At 38.2% G+C, this 11600-nt stretch overlaps 1 long non-coding RNA gene across 3 annotated transcripts in view; it reads right to left on the reverse strand.

Annotated features, from left to right (window-relative positions):
- Positions 1-11121, reverse strand: part of LOC137637084 (uncharacterized) — a 46476-nt gene extending 35355 nt beyond the window's left edge. Inside the window, exons 1-2 of one of the 3 annotated variants that reach the window (XR_011043378.1) lie at positions 10881-11121; positions 9026-9158 (exon numbers count right to left, since the gene is read on the reverse strand). This is a non-coding gene — a long non-coding RNA (uncharacterized lncRNA). Of the gene's footprint in view, positions 1-9025; positions 9159-9411; positions 9543-10880 lie in introns of those variants that run through there. The other 2 variants (XR_011043377.1, XR_011043379.1) reach the window with 2 other exon arrangements.
- Between the last annotated feature and the right edge of the window lie 479 nt (positions 11122-11600).

Below are 11600 nucleotides of genomic sequence, written 5' to 3' on the forward strand. Positions count from 1 at the left end.
TCTCGACCTAAATCAGAGGGTAAACAGAGTGGGAACGGGGAGTAGCTTACAGGCGTTTCCCGATGTTCCGAATGGAATAAGTTGAGTGATGGCGAAAACCTTCATATAATATCCTTTCCAACATGCGATGATGCTGGGATCACCATGTACAGTAGATCGTACTCTGAAATGAGAAGTAACACATATTTCTTATATAAAGTTTAATAAATTAAAAAAACAAGTGGTGGTAGCTAAAACAATTAGATAGATGAAATTTTTCCGGATTAAGTTCTGAAAAAAATGTAAAAAAAAAAATTATAAGATTTCCTGAAAAAGATATAAAATTCTACATGCAAAAATTACATATGAAGACGACTCTGATGATAACGACGAAGACTTAGACGAACTCAATGACGATGACTTTGACAACGACCTTGTTTGTAGCATGCATTTTGAAATCCATCCATAAGAGCTAGTTGTTACACCTTGTGTCAAACCACATGGTTCTATAAAATGGGAGGAATAAATGTGGTTGAGGATTGATGTTGGTTTGTGAAACACTAGCATTCCATGAAGGCAAACCTCTTCCTTCCCACTAGGTCACATTGAAATATCCCTGCCAGAGATATTTTTCTCCTTTTGTTCCTACTCTAACCCTCCACTAGAGTAGGAGACTCATCTTCTTGCAAGCACAGACAGTGGAGTTTGTGTGCTAAAACCATACATCTTCTGGCAGATCACATCATAGCGGCAATTGTGCTTGAATCAGACATCTTCTAGCAGATCATATGATAGTTTACACTTTTCTAGTCAAGACTGTGAGATTCCAGGACCTCCTAAGAATGCAGTGCAAAATATTTGGGTTAAAACTCCCTATTCTTTATTTTATAGATAGCCCTTTATTTAAAACCTTCCAAGAGCTTTGGAACACTAATTGCAAGATTCTGCAATGTCTTCTGGGAGACTTTATCGCAGGTACTCCTAATACCTCACGGTACGTCTGCAACTGGTTAAATCACTTGCAGGATGACCTTAGGTCGTTTCTCACGTTCCTCAGGAGTCTTAGTCCTTCCTGGCGAGGATTCTCGACCTAAATCAGAGGGTAAACAGAGTGGGAACGGGGAGTAGCTTACAGGCGTTTCCCGATGTTCCGAATGGAATAAGTTGAGTGATGGCGAAAACCTTCATATAATATCCTTTCCAACATGCGATGATGCTGGGATCACCATGTACAGTAGATCGTACTCTGAAATGAGAAGTAACACATATTTCTTATATAAAGTTTAATAAATTAAAAAAACAAGTGGTGGTAGCTAAAACAATTAGATAGATGAAATTTTTCCGGATTAAGTTCTGAAAAAAATGTAAAAAAAAAAATTATAAGATTTCCTGAAAAAGATATAAAATTCTACATGCAAAAATTACATATGAAGACGACTCTGATGATAACGACGAAGACTTAGACGAACTCAATGACGATGACTTTGACGACGACCTTGTTTGTAGCATGCATTTTGAAATCCATCCATAAGAGCTAGTTGTTACACCTTGTGTCAAACCACATGGTTCTATAAAATGGGAGGAATAAATGTGGTTGAGGAATGATGTTGGTTTGTGAAACACTAGCATTCCATGAAGGCAAACCTCTTCCTTCCCACTAGGTCATATTGAAATATCCCTGCCAGAGATATTTTTCTCCTTTTGTTCCTACTCTAACCCTCAACTAGAGTAGGAGACTCATCTTCTTGCAAGCACAGATAGTGGAGTTTGTGTGCTAAAACCACACATCTTCTGGCAGATCACATCATAGTGGCAATTGTGCTTGAATCAGACATCTTCTAGCAGATCACATTATAGTTTACACTTTCCTAGTCAAGTCTGTGAGATTCCAGGACCGCCTAAGAATGCAGTGCAAAATATTTGGGTTAAAACTCCCTATTCTTTATTTTATAGATAGCCCTAATCTTAAAACCTTTCAAGAGCTCTGGAACACTAATTGCAAGATTCTGCAATGTCTTCTGGGAAAGTTTATCGCAGGTACTCCTAATACCTCACGGTACGTCTGAAACTGGTTAAATCCCTTGCAGGATGACCTAGGTTCCATTATGTTCGTTTCTCACGTTCCTCAGGAGTCTTAGTCCTTCCTGGCGAGGATTCCCGACCTAAATCCCAGGGTTAAAAAGAGTGGGAACGGGGAGTAGCTTACAGGCGTTTCCCGATGTTCCGAATGGAATAAGTTGAGTGATGGTGAAAACCTTCATAAAATATCCTTTCCAACATGCGATGATGCTGGGATCACCATGTACAGTAGATCATACTCTGAAATGAGAAGTAACACATATTTCTTATATAAAGTTTAATAAATCAAAAAAATAAGTGGTGGTAGCTAAAAAAATTAGGAAGATTCAATTTTTCCTGATTAAGTTCTGAAAAAAAAAAAAAAAAAAAAAAAATTATAAGATTTCCTGAAAAAGATATAAATTTTATATGCAAAAATTACATATGAAGACGACTCTGATGATAACGACGAAGACTTAGACGAACTCAATGACGACGACTTTGACGAATGCAATGACAAGACTTCAATATGAAGATAACATCAACTCTGATAACTTCAACGACGACCTTGTTTGTAGTATGCATTTTGAAATCCATCCGTAAGAGCTAGTTGTTACACCTTGAGTCAAACCACATGGTCCTATAAAATGGGAGGAATAAATGTGGTTGAGGAATGAAGTTGGTGTTTGTAAAACGCTAGCATTCCACGAAGGCAAACCTCTTCCTTCCCACTAGGTCATATTGAAACATCCCACCCGGAGATATTTTTCTCCTTTTGTTCCTACTCTAACCCTCCACTAGAGTAGGAGACTCATCTTCTTGCAAGCACAGATAGTGGAGTTTGTGTGCTAAAACCACACATCTTCTGGCAGGTCACATCATAGCGGCAATTGTTGTGCTTGAATCAAGACATCTTCTAGCAGATCACATGATAGTTTGAATTTTTCTAGTCAAGACTAGGAGATTCCAGGACCTTCTAAGTATGCAGTGCATTAAAGTATACCATATCGGAACAAATGATCATTTACAAAATAATGCTTTCATTTCTATCATTTTGTAGATAATACTCTGAAAGAAAAAATAGTAAATTAACTACAGTATAACACAATTATGAAGAACATTTTCTTCCGAATAAAGTCCTCCAAAGAAAGACTAAAGAATACCAGCATTATAGAACAGGCTAATATATAAATCAGCCTTCAACACAATATTTGGGTTAAAACTCCCTATTCTTTATTTTATAGATAGCCCTTTTCTTAAAACCTTCCAAGAGCTCTGGAACACTAATTGCAAGATTCTGCAATGTCTTCTGGGAGAGTTTATCGCAGGTACTCCTAATACCTCACGGTGCGTCTGCAACCGGTTAATCCCTTGCATGATAACCTTAGGTCAGGGTTCCATTACGTTCGTTTCTCACGTTCCTCAGGAGTCTTGTCCTTCAGGCCGAGGATTCCCGACCTAAATCCCAAGGTTAAAAAGAGTGGGAACGGGGAGTAGCTTACAGGCGTTTCCCGATGTTCCGAATGGAATAAGTTGAGTGATGGCGAAAACCTTCATAAAATATCCTTTCCAACATGCAATGATGCTGGGATCACCATGTACAGTAGATCATAGTCTGAAATGAGTAGTAACACATATTTCTTATATAAAGTTTAATAAATTAAAAAAACAAGTGGTGGTAGCTAAAACAATTAGGAAGATTAACGTTTCCGGATTAAGTTCTGAAAAAAAAAGGTAAAAAAAAAATTTATAAGATTTCCTGAAAAAGATATAAATTCTTCATGCAAAAATTACATATGAAGACGACTCTGATAATAACGACGAAGACTTAGACGAACTCAATGACGATGACTTTGACGAATGCAATACTAAGACTTCACGAATGCAATACTAAGACTTCAATATGAAGATAACATCAACTTCGATAACTTCAACGACGACAACTTCAACAACGACCTTGTTTGTAGTATGCATTTTGAAATCCATCCATAAGAGCTAGTTGTTACACCTTGAGTCAAACCACATGGTCCTATAAAATGGGAGGAATAAATGTGGTTGAGGAATGAAGTTGGTGTTTGTAAAACGCTAGCATTCCACGAAGGCAAACCTCTTCCTTCCCACTAGGTGATATTGAGACATCCCACCCGGAGATATTTTTCTCCTTTTGTTCCTACTCTAACCCTCCACTAGAGTAGGAGACTCATCTTCTTGCAAGCACAGATAGTGGAGTTTGTGTGCTAAAACCACACATATTCTGGCAGGTCACATCATAGCGGCAATTGTTGTGCTTGAATCGAGACATCTTCTAGCAGATCACATGATAGTTTGAATTTTTCTAGTCAAGACTAGGAGATTCCAGGACCTCCTAAGTATGCAGTGCATTAAAGTATACCATATCGGAACAAATGATCCTTTACAAAATAATGCTTTCATTTCTATCATTTTGTAGATAATACTCTGAAAGAAAAAATAGTAAATTAACTACAGTATAACACAATTATGAAGAACATTTTCTTCCGAATAAAGTCCTCCAAAGAAAGACTAAAGAATACCAGCATTATAGAACAGGCTAATATATAAATCAGCCTTCAACACAATATTTGGGTTAAAACTCCCTATTCTTTATTTTATAGATAGCCCTTTTCTTAAAACCTTCCAAGAGCTCTGGAACACTAATTGCAAGATTCTGCAATGTCTTCTGGGAGAGTTTATCGCAGGTACTCCTAATACCTCACGGTGCGTCTGCAACCGGTTAATCCCTTGCATGATAACCTTAGGTCAGGGTTCCATTACGTTCGTTTCTCACGTTCCTCAGGAGTCTTGTCCTTCAGGCCGAGGATTCCCGACCTAAATCCCAAGGTTAAAAAGAGTGGGAACGGGGAGTAGCTTACAGGCGTTTCCCGATGTTCCGAATGGAATAAGTTGAGTGATGGCGAAAACCTTCATAAAATATCCTTTCCAACATGCAATGATGCTGGGATCACCATGTACAGTAGATCATAGTCTGAAATGAGAAGTAACACATATTTCTTATATAAAGTTTAATAAATTAAAAAAACAAGTGGTGGTAGCTAAAACAATTAGGAAGATTAACGTTTCCGGATTAAGTTCTGAAAAAAAAGGTAAAAAAAAAATTTATAAGATTTCCTGAAAAAGATATAAATTCTTCATGCAAAAATTACATATGAAGACGACTCTGATAATAACGACGAAGACTTAGACGAACTCAATGACGATGACTTTGACGAATGCAATACTAAGACTTCAATATGAAGATAACATCAACTTCGATAACTTCAACGACGACAACTTCAACAACGACCTTGTTTGTAGTATGCATTTTGAAATCCATCCATAAGAGCTAGTTGTTACACCTTGAGTCAAACCACATGGTCCTATAAAATGGGAGGAATAAATGTGGTTGAGGAATGAAGTTGGTGTTTGTAAAACGCTAGCATTCCACGAAGGCAAACCTCTTCCTTCCCACTAGGTGATATTGAGACATCCCACCCGGAGATATTTTTCTCCTTTTGTTCCTACTCTAACCCTCAACTAGAGTAGGAGACTCATCTTCTTGCAAGCACAGATAGTGGAGTTTGTGTGCTAAAACCACACATATTCTGGCAGGTCACATCATAGCGGCAATTGTTGTGCTTGAATCGAGACATCTTCTAGCAGATCACATGATAGTTTGAATTTTTCTAGTCAAGACTAGGAGATTCCAGGACCTCCTAAGTATGCAGTGCATTAAAGTATACCATATCGGAACAAATGATCCTTTACAAAATAATGCTTTCATTTCTATCATTTTGTAGATAATACTCTGAAAGAAAAAATAGTAAATTAACTACAGTATAACACAATTATGAAGAACATTTTCTTCCGAATAAAGTCCTCCAAAGAAAGACTAAAGAATACCAGCATTATAGAACAGGCTAATATATAAATCAGCCTTCAACACAATATTTGGGTTAAAACTCCCTATTCCTTATTTTATAGATAGCCCTTTTCTTAAAACCTTCCAAGAGCTCTGGAACACTAATTGCAAGATTCTGCAATGTCTTCTGGGAGAGTTTATCGCAGGTACTCCTAATACCTCACGGTGCGTCTGCAACCGGTTAATCCCTTGCATGATAACCTTAGGTCAGGGTTCCATTACGTTCGTTTCTCACGTTCCTCAGGAGTCTTGTCCTTCAGGCCGAGGATTCCCGACCTAAATCCCAAGGTTAAAAAGAGTGGGAACGGGGAGTAGCTTACAGGCGTTTCCCGATGTTCCGAATGGAATAAGTTGAGTGATGGCGAAAACCTTCATAAAATATCCTTTCCAACATGCAATGATGCTGGGATCACCATGTACAGTAGATCATAGTCTGAAATGAGAAGTAACACATATTTCTTATATAAAGTTTAATAAATTAAAAAAACAAGTGGTGGTAGCTAAAACAATTAGGAAGATTAACGTTTCCGGATTAAGTTCTGAAAAAAAAGGTAAAAAAAAAATTTATAAGATTTCCTGAAAAAGATATAAATTCTTCATGCAAAAATTACATATGAAGACGACTCTGATAATAACGACGAAGACTTAGACGAACTCAATGACGATGACTTTGACGAATGCAATACTAAGACTTCACGAATGCAATACTAAGACTTCAATATGAAGATAACATCAACTTCGATAACTTCAACGACGACAACTTCAACAACGACCTTGTTTGTAGTATGCATTTTGAAATCCATCCATAAGAGCTAGTTGTTACACCTTGAGTCAAACCACATGGTCCTATAAAATGGGAGGAATAAATGTGGTTGAGGAATGAAGTTGGTGTTTGTAAAACGCTAGCATTCCACGAAGGCAAACCTCTTCCTTCCCACTAGGTGATATTGAGACATCCCACCCGGAGATATTTTTCTCCTTTTGTTCCTACTCTAACCCTCCACTAGAGTAGGAGACTCATCTTCTTGCAAGCACAGATAGTGGAGTTTGTGTGCTAAAACCACACATATTCTGGCAGGTCACATCATAGCGGCAATTGTTGTGCTTGAATCGAGACATCTTCTAGCAGATCACATGATAGTTTGAATTTTTCTAGTCAAGACTAGGAGATTCCAGGACCACCTAAGTATGCAGTGCATTAAAGTATACCATATCGGAACAAATGATCCTTTACAAAATAATGCTTTCATTTCTATCATTTTGTAGATAATACTCTGAAAGAAAAAATAGTAAATTAACTACAGTATAACACAATTATGAAGAACATTTTCTTCCGAATAAAGTCCTCCAAAGAAAGACTAAAGAATACCAGCATTATAGAACAGGCTAATATATAAATCAGCCTTCAACACAATATTTGGGTTAAAACTCCCTATTCTTTATTTTATAGATAGCCCTTTTCTTAAAACCTTCCAAGAGCTCTGGAACACTAATTGCAAGATTCTGCAATGTCTTCTGGGAGAGTTTATCGCAGGTACTCCTAATACCTCACGGTGCGTCTGCAACCGGTTAATCCCTTGCATGATAACCTTAGGTCAGGGTTCCATTACGTTCGTTTCTCACGTTCCTCAGGAGTCTTGTCCTTCAGGCCGAGGATTCCCGACCTAAATCCCAAGGTTAAAAAGAGTGGGAACGGGGAGTAGCTTACAGGCGTTTCCCGATGTTCCGAATGGAATAAGTTGAGTGATGGCGAAAACCTTCATAAAATATCCTTTCCAACATGCGATGATGCTGGGATCACCATGTACACTAGATCGTACTCTGAAATGAGAAGCAACACATATTTCTTATATAAAGTTTGATAAATTAAAAAAATAAGTGGTGGTAGCTAAAACAATTAGGAAGATTAACGTTTCCGGATTAAGTTCTGAAAAAAAAGGTAAAAAAAAAATTTTATAAGATTTCCTGAAAAAGATATAAATTCTTCATGCAAAAATTACATATGAAGACGACTCTGATAATAACGACGAAGACTTAGACGAACTCAATGACGATGACTTTGACGAATGCAATACTAAGACTTCAATATGAAGATAACATCAACTTCGATAACTTCAACGACGACCTTGTTTGTAGTATGCATTTTGAAATCCATCCATAAGAGCTAGTTGTTACACCTTGAGTCAAACCACATGGTCCTATAAAATGGGAGGAATAAATGTGGTTGAGGAATGAAGTTGGTGTTTGTAAAACACTAGCATTCCACGAAGGCAAACCTCTTCCTTCCCACTAAGGTCATATCGAAATATCCCTGCCCGAGATATTTTTCTCCTTTTGTTCCTACTCTAACCCTCCACTAGAGTAGGAGACTCATCTTCTTGCAAGCAGAGATAGTGGAGTTTGTGTGCTTAAATCAGACATCTTCTAACGGATCACATAGTTTACATTTTTCTAGTCGTGACTGGGGGATTCCTGGACCTCCTAAGTATGCAGTGCATTAAAGTATACCATATCGGGACAAATGGTCCTTTATAAAATACTGATATCACTTTTATCATTTTATATATCATACTCTGAAAGACAAAACAGGCTAATATATAAATCAGCCTTCAACAAAATATTGATTATTAGGGCAAACCACCGGTTCATGAGTTTTTGGACCACATTATACAAAGACAATTATGGGCGGCCCCAGTACGATACCAGGGTTTTAAGGGTGGGGGAGTGTCACAAACGAGAGATTTACAGCAATAAGAAGTCAGAAATGCAAAATAAGAACAAGATAACAAGGTTGGAAAAATATATGGATCATGTAAGTGGATGAACATAGGCCAACTGTGATTATTTAACACATTTGAGATTTGTAAAAGGGTACAGAACATAACAAACCCACCTAACCTAACTTAGTAGTTCCCAGGTCGCAACCCCTAGCCGGGGGCAAGGCCCCAGACCCCCTTCCTAGGTCACAACCCCTAGCCAGGAGCAAGCCCCCGAACCCCCTTACCAGGTCACAAACTAAAGCAAAATCACAATTTACAAATAAATCCTTACCTTAAGTTTGTCAGGTCAAAGGCTGTGGGTCTTCCGTTGACAAAAGAAGAACTGTCACTGACCATGTCGTAAACGTAGATGGGTGGGGGTACAGTTTGGCGGCTTGAAGCAGGGAATTAGACCTCTTGTGCTGCTGGAAAAATAAGCACACTTTAGTTTGCTAACTATTGAAAAAACAAAACTGAACATTAAAATACGTAATATAATAATTTTTTACCTGGCAGATAAAGACATAACGAGATAAATATTGAATAAAATGAATCACTGTTGGTCCACCAAAGGGATCAAAAAATTTTTTTTGCTCTACCACTCCATGCCAACGAACACCCACACACCACACAAAAAACTTTAAATCAATCAATCAAACACACCAGACAAAAGCCTACCTCTGTTATATCCCGACATCCCAAAACTTGGATTCATCCACTTCGACGACACTGCCAGGCCCACCAATACCCGGCAAGTTCTGGCAGTAATTTTCCGCGACTTCCGAACAATAAGACATCCAGTTAAGCGAAGTTTGTAATGTCCAGCCAAGGTTATAGGTGACATCATCGTGCAAAAAGGCCCTTTCAAGGAAATGATTCACGAACAGCAGTATTTCCCATGCTCGAACGTGAGCCTTTTCCAAGAAAGTGCCCTTAAATGCGGTTACGGAAAAACCCCATGCACGACGCTTTCCCCTCTTAGCAACCTTGACTGATCGATTACAAGCCCACTGATTAACTTGAGATCTAAAGACACATGGCTGTTGGCAGGAAGGGCATTGAATGTCTGAAGGGATGACTCCATGGTTCTGTAGGAATTCATATACCCCTTCATTATCTCTGAAAAAGAGGGAATGTATCTCCCACTCCCTCAGACAACAACCTTGGCATATGGAAAAACAGTGGGGATAGGTGTTGTAAAAGAACATACATGAACTTATGAAGAACTACTTATAAGCTGCTAATTGGTTTAAAAAAAAACACCTGACAGATATGTCATTGTAAATGCACAGAAGGCTCCGCAATACATGGAAAAAAAAGGCATGCACAGTAAGTCCCCTTCAGTTTCTCAAATGCAAATAATGGACTAAAGAGTAAAAAACATACTTCACATTTAAATCGACCGATACGCAAGTTATTATCAGCACTCGTCCATTTCTTATAAGCGAATTTCATTTTCGCTAGCAATTAAACTATATATGAACCTTGCTTTTTTTAGGATTGTGATATCCTATTTGGTAACGTTGCTGACTGGGGTTTGAGTCCGCTCAAACTCGTTAGTTCCTTTGGTAGCTGCAACCTCACCATCCTTGCGAACTAAAGTTGGGGGATTTGGTGGCGCCTATGGGTCCACCAGTAAATACTTTAATTTCTAGTCAAATACATGATCCATATAATTTTTCCTACTCGTTATCTTGTGTTTTATGCATTTCATACTTTGATTGTTGGGGCAAACCACCCATTCATGAGTTTTTGGACCCCATTATATAGACAATTATGGGCGGCCCCAGTACGATACCAGGGTTTTAAGGGTGGGGAATGTCATAAACGAGAGATTTACAGCAATAATAATGGTCAGAAATGCAAAATAAGAACAACATAACCAGTTGGAAAAATATATGAATCATGCAAGTGGCTGAACATGGGCCAACTATGATTATTTAACACATTTGAGATTTGTAAAAGGGTACAGAACCCAACAAACCCACCTAACCTAACTTAGTAGTTCCCAGGTCACAACCCCTAGCCAGGAGCAAGACCCCCCGATCCCCTTCCCAGGTCACAACCCCTAGCCAGGAGCAAGCCCCCGAACCCCCTTACCAGGTCACAAACTAAAGCGGAATGACAATTCACAAATAAATCCTTACCTTAAGTTTGGGAGGTCGAAGCCTGTGGGTCTTCTGTTGACAAAGGAAGAACTGTCACTGACCCTGTCGTAAACGTAGATGGGTGGGGGGACAGTTTGGCGGCTTGAAGCAGGGAATTAGACCTCTTGTGCTGCTGGAAAAATAAGCACACTTTAGTTTGCTAATTATTGAAAAAAAGAAACTGAACATTAAAATACGTATAATAATTTTTACCAGGCAGATAAAGACATAAGATAAATATTGAATAAAATTTTCTTTTTGAATTCCGCCATGGAGAACGTAACTCTTGATATCCCGCCACAGTCTCTTAAATGAAAACAATGGACAGAGTAAAAAACATACCTCACATTTAAATCGACCGATACGTAAGGTATCCCTTTTACCCCCAAAGGACATACTGGTACGTTTCACAAAAGCCATCCCTTTACCCCCATGGACGTACCGGTACGTCCTAGCAAATAAATGCTATAAAATTTTTTTTTTTCATATTTTTGATAATTTTTTTAGATACTTCAGGCATTTTCCAAGAGAAAGAGACCAACCTGACCTCTCTATGATGAAAATTAAGGCTGTTAGAGCAATTTAAAAAAAAATATACTGCAAAATGTGCTTAAAAAAAAATAACCCCTGGGGGTTAAAGGTTGGAAAGTTCCAAATAGCCTGGGGGTAAAAGGGTTATTATGACCCAGCCCACATTAAATATACAGCACTCGTCCATTT

The sequence above is a fragment of the Palaemon carinicauda genome, unplaced genomic scaffold (genome assembly GCF_036898095.1).
Source record: "Palaemon carinicauda isolate YSFRI2023 unplaced genomic scaffold, ASM3689809v2 scaffold523, whole genome shotgun sequence".
Taxonomy (NCBI): domain Eukaryota; kingdom Metazoa; phylum Arthropoda; class Malacostraca; order Decapoda; family Palaemonidae; genus Palaemon; species Palaemon carinicauda.